General features: G+C 42.6%; 1 long non-coding RNA gene across 3 annotated transcripts; it reads left to right on the top strand.

Annotated features, from left to right (window-relative positions):
* Positions 1 to 628: 628 nt before the first annotated feature.
* Positions 629 to 9,437, top strand: LOC116665295. Of its 3 annotated transcripts, none has more exons than XR_004321846.1 (3): positions 629 to 762; positions 3,647 to 3,850; positions 4,035 to 5,020. It is a non-coding gene; the product is annotated as an uncharacterized LOC116665295 (long non-coding RNA). The 3 variants fall into 3 exon arrangements; XR_004321841.1 differs by lacking the exons at positions 3,647 to 3,850; positions 4,035 to 5,020 and adding exons at positions 6,458 to 6,588; positions 6,839 to 9,437 and having other exon boundaries at positions 690 to 820; XR_004321844.1 differs by having other exon boundaries at positions 705 to 820.
* Positions 9,438 to 9,530: the final 93 nt, after the last annotated feature.

Genomic DNA, 9,530 nt, shown 5'->3' with positions numbered 1-9,530 from the left:
ACAGGCGACCTTCAAAATAACTTTGCAGAGCCCACCTTCATGCCTGGGGATAGAATGTCCCATACACCCAGAGTACTTTTTCGGAAGTCACAATTGGGCATCCTTTTCTTTTTCTTTCTTTTTTTTTTTTTTTTTCAAATGAGATAGATCCAGTTCTAATTTACCCAGGAACACATAGAAGTGGAACCAGACAGTTGTCCCAGCCACTGCCCCACAGCTGACCCAGCCTCAGTAGGTTAGGTGGGAAAGAGAGCTCGTGAATCCAGCCACAACCTGCAGCCCTGGCTGCCCATCCTGATGCCACCATCACCCCAGGTGCCCTTTTCTTTTAGCTAGTCCTCTAGCCCTGACCCTAGACTTACCTCCGTAGTCATTTCCACTTAATTTCACCTTTTGGAGATTTATACACAGCCATTCTCTGGAGAGCTAGCCAGCGTAAATGGTTTCACCTTTTCTCCCTGCTTAAATGATGTGACTTCAGCTCCCAAGTCTTAAGAAAACACTGCGGGATGGTGTTCCAGGATGTGGTGGTTTACCCAAGTGAAACCCCACCCAGCTGTGACACCCCGCTGGACTCTCTGTGCACTATGGAGCAGACAGGAAGGGCTGGGGAGCCAGGGAAGGCCAGCAACTACACAGGACTCAAGGGAACAGAAGAGGAAACAAAATACGGAAGGCAGAAAGGAGAAGAAGGCAAGGGAAGGAAGCAACTGAGAGGCTACTAGAGAATCAGAAAAAGAGCAAGCGTGAAGAAGCAGACTTGTGAGTGTTGGGGGAATGCATCTGCCTGTTTCTTAATACTCAGTGGGCTGAGCAGTAGGTGAGCATGCTCATGCTTCAGAAAATTTTTTTCACAATGTATTTGGAGAGGGGAGGATATAGCTCAGTGGTAGAGCATGTGCTTAGCATACATAAGGGCCTGGATTCAATCCCCAGTACCTCCATTAAAAGTAAAATAAAAATACATAGATATATAAATAAAATCTAATTATCCCCCCCAATGTATTTGGGAAGTGCCTCTTTATAAACAAACTTTAACGGGTTCTTAGGCTTCCCAAACCAATTCAAGCTTTAAGACTAGCTTCTGCAAATCTTGTTTCTGCACTGGGTTTTACTTTGTGAGGGTAAACCCTGGAAGCGGAATTTGGGGAAATGTTCTGATCACATGACAACCAGCCCACAGCAGCTCAAAACTGGGACTTTGCCTCTTCTCCTAGGGGAGGAGGCACTCACTTATGAGCCCTTTGGGAAAAATGATGCTGGCATTTGAGTGGCCACTGTTGATATTTACGGTATTGCCAGCAGGTGGGATTATTTGCCATGAAACCCCAAGGATAATAACTATTCGACATGTTATGTCTCTTACACTTAAGTGATTTTTATTTGCTTGCAAAACTGAAGGGTATCTTTTTTTTCTTTGCCCTCCTAAGTTTGGGCTTAATATATATTTAAATTTTTTGAGGAACCCTTTCAAAGGCCTTAAGATTTTTGATCCACTGTTTCAGAGTGACTCGCATTTTCAGTGTTGCTTGTTAAAGGGAAATGCATTTTTCTTTCTCTTCAAAACTGACTTCATTAAAATATTTGTCCACAGAACTTACATTATTAAAACTTTTCTTTCTCCACAAAACTTTCTTCGTTAAAAGGCATGACACGTGCTACAACATAAATGAAACTTGTGGACATAAGAGAAAAAAAGCCATCACAAAAAGACAAATACTCTGATTCCACTTACTTAAGGTATATGAAGTAGTCAAATTCACAGAAACAGGTAGTAGAACCATGGTTGCCAGAGGCTGTGGTGGGGAGGAAATGGGGAGCTGCTGTCTAATGGGTACAGAGGTTTAGTTTAGGTTTTGGGGGGGCAGGATTAGAGGTAATTATGTTTATTGATTTAATTTTTTTTTTTAATGGAGTACTGGGGATCGAAGCCAGGGCCTCATGCATGTTGGGCATGCATTCCACCACTTGAGCTATACCCTCCCCTCAGAGTTTTAATTTTGTAAGATGAAAAAGTTCTGGAACTCTATTGCCCAACAATGTGACTATATTTCACACTACTGAACTGCATACTTAAAAATGGTTACGATGGTAAAATTTATGGTATGTGGGGTTTTTTTTTTACAACAATTAAAAATAAATATATATATATTTTTAAAATGTGATTCAGAAGGCAAGGACTCTAAATGTAAATATTTTTAGGAATACCTTAACCAAGTTCTGCTTTTATTTTTCTTCTTATGTATGTACATGTATACATGATTTTTGAAACTCCATGCCTAAACAGGTTTTAATAAGAATAAATAAAAATTTTAGGTAATTTTAAAAAACCTACTTCAATCACTGAGTTGTAAAACATTCTGGTGGCATGCAGTCTTGTTACATGTCTGATGGGTTTACTTCAGACCTATTCAGAACCCTTGTCTTGAAAACATTAGAGTAGGTATATTTCTAGCATTTTAGTTAACATTACTATTCTCAGTTTATTTAAGCAGAAAAAGGATTTATCAAAAGGATGACAAAACTTCTGTTAAAAAGATGGCAAAGGTAAAACGAAAGTGTTTATCGCCATGCCTTTTGAACCCCATTCAAACAATTAAAGAATTGAAGGAAGAAACCACATCGTAAGTCTGTAAGGATAAAGAGAACTGGATAGATGCCAACAAAATTTTGGAATCTAGCAAGCATGAGGGTGTATTTACCTGACTTTATATTCAAGTGCCTGCAAAGGTTGGGGGAACAACCTTTTCAAATTTCAAAATCCCCCCAAATTTAGGAAGTGAACCAGTAATTGTACCAGGTAACTCTGAAGGAAGAGGTGGATATGGGTGGGTAGGGATGAAGACAAGATGATTAGTTTAAAAGTGTAAGAAAATAAACTATTAAATTCCATTTCTCACCCCCAGGCAGACAGGAGACTTCCCTCGTCCCCACCCTAGAAAAAAACAGAAAGTTTATTTTCAGGACAGATTGAAACACAGAGGATTTGGATTCAGAGACACTGGTCATGTTTGAGTGCCTTATTGGATAGGAAGGCTGAGTAAAATCTGTGTATCAAACCATGAGATCCCTCCCTAGCCCCTCTTCAGTTCCTCTGAGAACTTACTGGCAACCAAGCTTAATCACCCTCTTCCCCTACCCAATAGAGGTTTGTTGGAGGACACCTATCTGGGAAGCTGGCCAACCCAAGAGAAAAAACCAACAGGTATTGATTGTGTAGAGTCCCTCAGCTAGATGAATCTGTTGCTGCCCAAGCAGTTACAGAGAAGCCCACTGATTGACAGGTCCTATGTATATACACAGAGCTCCCAATGTAACGCCTAGTTCTGTATATGCTTAGAGGGCCAAAGATCTCAAGATAGCTGGAGAAAGACTCAGACATGAAAATGAGATGCACAAACGGTAAGAAAAAAGGGAACTTGGAGAAAATAAGGACAATGTAAGGAGAAGAAAAGAATTTTTAAAATCACTAGTATACTTAGGGAGTTAAAAGATGATGTATGGTGCGTGAACCAAGAATCAGAAGATGTAAGGAAACGGGAAATCCAGAGAACAAAGGAACTTCAGGAAATTAAAAATGTGACAATTCCTGTACAAGATTAAAGTGGCAATCGTGCAGTTTTGAATCTACCTAATCCTCCAACAGTAACCAGCACCACAACAAATGCACAACAATTATCTACTATGAAAGTAGTAAGGTATCCTGTGAACTCCGAAATACAAGGGAAGGGCTGACTGACAGCAACGAGACCCACGTGGCATCAGCAAGTGGGCAGGAGGAAGCAGGAAGCAGGCGAAGGGTCTTCCGGCGGCACTGAACAGCAGCAAACTCAAAATCGAGCTCGCAAAGGTACTTAGCCTAAAATCTAAACATACTAAACTCAGTCTAGAAAGCTAATTGAGTGAGCTTTCTGCGGAACAGTGCCAGAGCTGGAAAGGGCTTCTAAGAGTGAAGGCAAAGGAAAGGTTAAATGGTGTGGGGCAGTCTGGGCCCTACTAAATCTCAGAACTAACCAGCTGGTTCTCCTTTCCAGGACGAAGTCCCTTACGGAGAGAACCTTGCTGGCGGTAGGACCTAAATGGAGCTGCGCAGAGACACTAAGAGCATACAAAGTGGGGGAAGGGGCAGAAAAGATAGTTTCAAAAAGCTCAAGGCAATATGGTTTAACTCTTTATAATAATAGCAAGGCCACTGAACTAGGAAGACAGTCCCCTGTACCCTCCTCCCCTGAGGTGGACCACGTGGGCCTCCTCATAGCGCTGCCTGATGTATTCTCGCAAAACGGCTACTGACCTGCCAGAGTACACGATTCAGAGCGAGAGCAAGGAGAGAGCTGTGGTGCCTGTGATGACCTCGTCACACAGCGTCCCTTCCACCATATTCTAGTTGTTGGAAGTGAGTCACTCAGTCCAGCATGTACACAAGGTGAGGGAAATCCCAGCCTACACGCCAGGTGAGGAAAAAGTTCAGCTCTTTGAAAGAAGGAGCATCAAAAAATGTGTGGACGTTTAAAAACTGCTCCATGATACGAAAAGAATTAGAGAGAAAATGAGAGATATGAAGATAGGCAAAGACAAACCGATACTTGTTTGTCAACAGTTTTGAGGGACTGCCAGACTGCCAAAAGGTAAATACAATCCAAATGTCCTTCAATTGATGGATGGATCAACAAAATGTGATTTCATACAATGGAATATTATTTGGTCCTAAAAAAAGTACTTAACATATGCTAGAACATTGATGAACCTTGAAAATATTATGCCAAGTGCAGGAAGCCAGACACCAAAGACCATGTATAAATTTCCATTTGTATTAAATAGCCCAAATAGGCAAATATATATAGAAAGTAGACTAATGATTGCTTTAAGGCTAAGAGGGGCAAGGAAAAGCGGGAGTGTGGAAGGTGATAGTTAAAGGATAAGAGGTTTCTTTCTGATGTGATTAAAAGATCCTAAAATTGTTTGTAGTGAAGGTGGCACAACTTTGTGAATCTACTGAAAACCAATGAATTGTACACAACAAATGAGTGAATTATAGTTTATGTGAATTTTGTCTCAATAAAGCTGTTATTAAAAAATGAAGCTATTATTAACTACAGAAAAAAATGTATAGACATTTTTGGCATACTTTATGGTGAAGCTGTGAACAGTTTTTACATAGCCATAACAATAAAACAGTAAATGTCATATTAAACAAAACTCTGGAATAGCCGTATTAAAGGGCTGTGGAAAGGGGAAATTTGTAGAGATTTATAGAAATAAATTCTCATCTGCCCTACCAGAAAGACAATAGCTAATATCTAAAATTGAAAAACCAGTATAAGTGTATTATTCAGAAATACAGAGGTTAATAGTAGACAAAAGAATAAGAGTTGTTGCCTGAGCAACATCTTACTTACTGTATTTAGGTTTCTCTCAGCTACTTCTTTGTCACATGATCCTGGACATCTGTAACCTGTAAGTCTCAGTCTCTTCTTCTGTAAAATAGAAGTAATAATAATAATATATAATGCAGAGTATTTTGTGACGATTAGGTGAGATAATGCTTATAATAGAGCCCATCACATATCAAGAACTCAATAAATGTTAGATTCTGATGTCATCATGATCAGCATCACCACCAGGACTACTGGGTAGCTGATATTTACTCCAACATTTTCAACCGTTAGGGCTAATTGGATGCTCATGGGAAGATCTAGCACTAGACAAGGAAAGTGGCACTTTAGATAAGGATAGGGTTTTGTTAGTGGATAGAGAGACCCCCGAATTGGAAAGCCCACCAAATGGGTGGGCAAGCACCCCCACCAAGATGTGTGGATCCTTGTCTGCCAACTGAGAAAGAATTCTCAATAGAGGCAGAGGGACAGAGTGGAAAAGAAGGCTGCTTTATTACTCAGAGAGAGAAGCGGGGTGGGGAAGCACAACAAGAAAACACTCGAGCGGGAAGATATCAGCCAGGTAGCTGGCCGAGACAGCTCTAGCCCCTAGTCAGTCTGCTGGGTCTTCTATTGGGAGATTCTACCATTGTTAATCTTCATTCCGGTGGCGCCAATCACCTTCTATCACTGGCTCTTTCCTCCCATGGAGTTCAGCCCTAAAACAGAAACTTCGGCAGAGAAAACAGAGAACAAAGGACGAGATACTGAGGTCTGTCCTTGGGATTGATGCAGCAGTTGTGGAACACAAAACGTCCTGTTGTACGGCTGTGTCCTTGGAACCAAGGAGCCAGCTGCGGAGTAAAAGAAACAAACTTTTTTTAATAGCCCGGCACTTTCTTTCCCTTGTTATTAATCAGCCAGGGTCAGGATGCCTGCCTAATCACCTCTCTCAGTTTCAAAGAGCTGAAGTGAGAATTGGAAGACTTTTGAAAGCAGACAACTCACTTGGATTCTTTTGATATGTGGTGTGATGAACATCATGAATTATATGCTCAGTATCTCTTTCAATCCCCTTCCAGCAGGTTTTCCCTACTGCAGAGACTACAGACTTCAAACACTTTTTCCCAGCCGCCCCTGAAGCTAGGTTCTGGATGTGATTTAAGTTCTGCTGATCCATTCTGTCTGTGCAAGCCTTGAATTTGCAACCGAGGTATGTGGGGGAAGAGGCAGGTCATGTGACATCCAATTTCCTGATTTGTGTTGTTTTGAGTCAGCAGTTGCAGCATCTGCTTCCAGTTGCAACAGGCAGAGGGCTCATTGTGACAGGGAAGCAGATTTCTTGGTGGCTCAGCAATATGGGGTGGCTTTGGGGTCTTCCTGGTAATCCAGCTCAGAATCCATTTCTCCATGATTCCATAAGAGACTCAGTACCTATAACAAATCCTTTTCTTCCGATCTAGCCAGAGCAGATCCTGGTCTCTTCTGAAGAATCTCGCCCAATACTGTGGGATGGCAGAAGGTAGTGGTAGCCACTGGAGGAGTGGGAGACACTACTCACGGACCTCATGGCAGGGTTACCTGCTCAGTCTCTCAACGTGCTTAAATCCATCTCAGCAAGAAAGAACTCTTGCCACTTCACGAGGCTTGCTGGAGTAAGGAAAAATATGGTAGGAGGGTCATACACGACCCCTTAATTGTTTCAAGAATACCCAAATAAGTTTTAGAGTGAGAGACTGAAATCTTTAACAAAGCCCACAAGGCCCATACAATGTGGTTTCTACGTGTTTCATGAGCCTGGTGGACTCTGCCCTCACTTTCTCTTGTCTAATCAAGCTGGCCTTCTCTTCTTCAGATTCACAACTCCCTTCTCTCCCTCAGGACCCCAGTTGGGAATATTCTTTAACTGGTAACTCCTGCTTGTTGGTAATCAACCCTCCCTTTAGACCTCAGGATGTCCATGTAATGTGCTCTCCTGACATGTTCTATCTCCCTTTGTAATATGAGTCACAGCCAGAGTTAAATGCTGATTTATATAAATCAAAAATAAATGCCTGCTTTGTAGACAGGAAAATCCAGAGAGCAGAGACTGCTGTGTGCGCTGGCATATTCCCAGTGTCTAACAGTGCTTTGCACATGCCTGGTGCTCAGTAAGTGTGGCTTCAGTGAATGCACTCCATCTTCCTGCTCCAGCTATGCTGCATCTCTATCTGAATACCTGATCCCATGATTGTTGCAGCAAAGGAAGACAGCTTGGGGACTTGGCCACCAGTTCTTAAACACTTCTGCTGGAGAATGACATGCGTCACTTCCATGAACATTTCATTGACCAAAGCAAGTCACACGGCCACCTACATTCACAGAGGTGATCGAGGAAGGGGAGGAGGCTGCAAATACTGGTCTGCTGCCACCCTCTACCCAAGAAGTGGATCTGAACATTAAGGTTAGGATGGAGAAAGTATTGGTTGTTCTATAACTCATGACTTGAGTTTTACTTCATAAAGCAAGTACATTGTATTCTTTGTTCTAAGGCATATTTCCCCCATTTCAGTTTTATTGTCGTGTTCTCTACTGGCTAGTCTTATCTTGGCAGTCCTAAGCTTAGGACTTTACCAGAAATCTCCCTGCAAAAATGAACTTTAGGTCAATAGCGGAATTTGCTTACTCAAGCTGGCTCATCATCTATTCACTGCCTTAATGAGGACAAGCAGATTTAGTCCCTTTGTTACACGTGAACCCTGGATGTTCTGTTGTTCTCATTCATTTGCCTTGAAACTAGCTGCTCTTGGGAGTTTTGCAGAATGGGGCTGCATCAACAATCAACCATGGATTTATTGAATATGTTACCCATAATTCCTCTACCTGGTATTGATAGGTTCAAAGAAACACAATTCATGACTTGTCCTCAAAGAACTAACTCTCCAGCTGAAGATACAAGATGTAAAAGATATAACCCCCAAAATATTACCTAAATTCATAGCTGTGTATGTTTAAATACAGAATCGGTAGTCGGGCAATGAAAGAATTTCAGAGACAAGAGCCTTCCACTTAAGTGGTGCGGCAGTCAGGGTCTCTGGAGGGTGTGGAAGGTGAGCTAGGCTTGCGGGGATGGGGTGTGGGTCTTCCTCCTAGGCCTGGGCTTCTCTAGGGAGAGTCTGGGAGAGGAAAAGGAGGAACAAGATCTGCAACAGCTGTGGAGGAGAGCGCACCCACTGTCAGTGGATGTGGAGGAGATGCTGCCAGAGTGGCGGGGAGAAATACTGAAAGCAGGGCACTGAGCCCGACGGTGACCTCCCCTTGATCCAGTCATCTTAGGTATGACTTTGAGTCTTCCCAGGTCACAATTGCACCTGGGATTCCAGAAATTCTACATCTTCTAGGAAGTCCAGCATTTGGATTAATTCCAGAATCCTACTCCATGTCAGAGATCTTTGTGAACTGGCATCCTCTAAGCCCACAGTTTGCTCCAGGCATAGCTGTGAGAGCCAGGCATGTGCAGCCCTAACTTGACAGAGAAGCCCTGCTTCTCTGCCCTGCCACCACCTGGAGGGATGCTGGAGGGAGCTGCCCAGACACTCTACTGTGGCCACAAGCCTGGAAGTGCCAGGGAGTTCACACCTGTGGACAAACTCTGGCCAGCCAAGGGGAACTTGGGAGTGTGCAGCAGATACGTGCTCCCCTCTCCTGTCCCTTGGGCTGACAATTGGGAAGGTGTTCTACATTTTCTCAGGGGGTCCTCAGAGGGGAGTGAACCACCATGGACTGTGGGAGTAGCTTCCTCTTTAACACACTCTGGACTGGCTTTTCTTCCTTTTCTGTTTCACAGTTCCGGGTCCCCAGATAAGCAAGTCCGCATGCCCAAGTTAGCACACATCCCCAACCAAAGAAAACTGTTTAAACTTCTTTACTTCTTCATTAAACATTTACTCCTTTGCTTTAGGGTTACTAATAAAAAAGTAAAAATTTAAAAAGGCTAACCCTCCTACACTGCTGGTGGGAATGTAGTTTGGCACAGCCATTATGGAAGATAGTATGGAGATTCCTCAAAAAACTAAAAATAGACTTACCATATGACCCAGCAATCCCACTCCTGGGAATATATCTGGAGGGAACTCTAATTGGAAAAAATACATGCACCCTAATGTTCATAGCAGC

This window comes from Camelus ferus, chromosome 1 (assembly GCF_009834535.1).
Source record: "Camelus ferus isolate YT-003-E chromosome 1, BCGSAC_Cfer_1.0, whole genome shotgun sequence".
NCBI classification, from domain to species: Eukaryota; Metazoa; Chordata; class Mammalia; order Artiodactyla; family Camelidae; genus Camelus; species Camelus ferus.
This window is presented reverse-complemented; position numbering and strand designations above follow the sequence as displayed.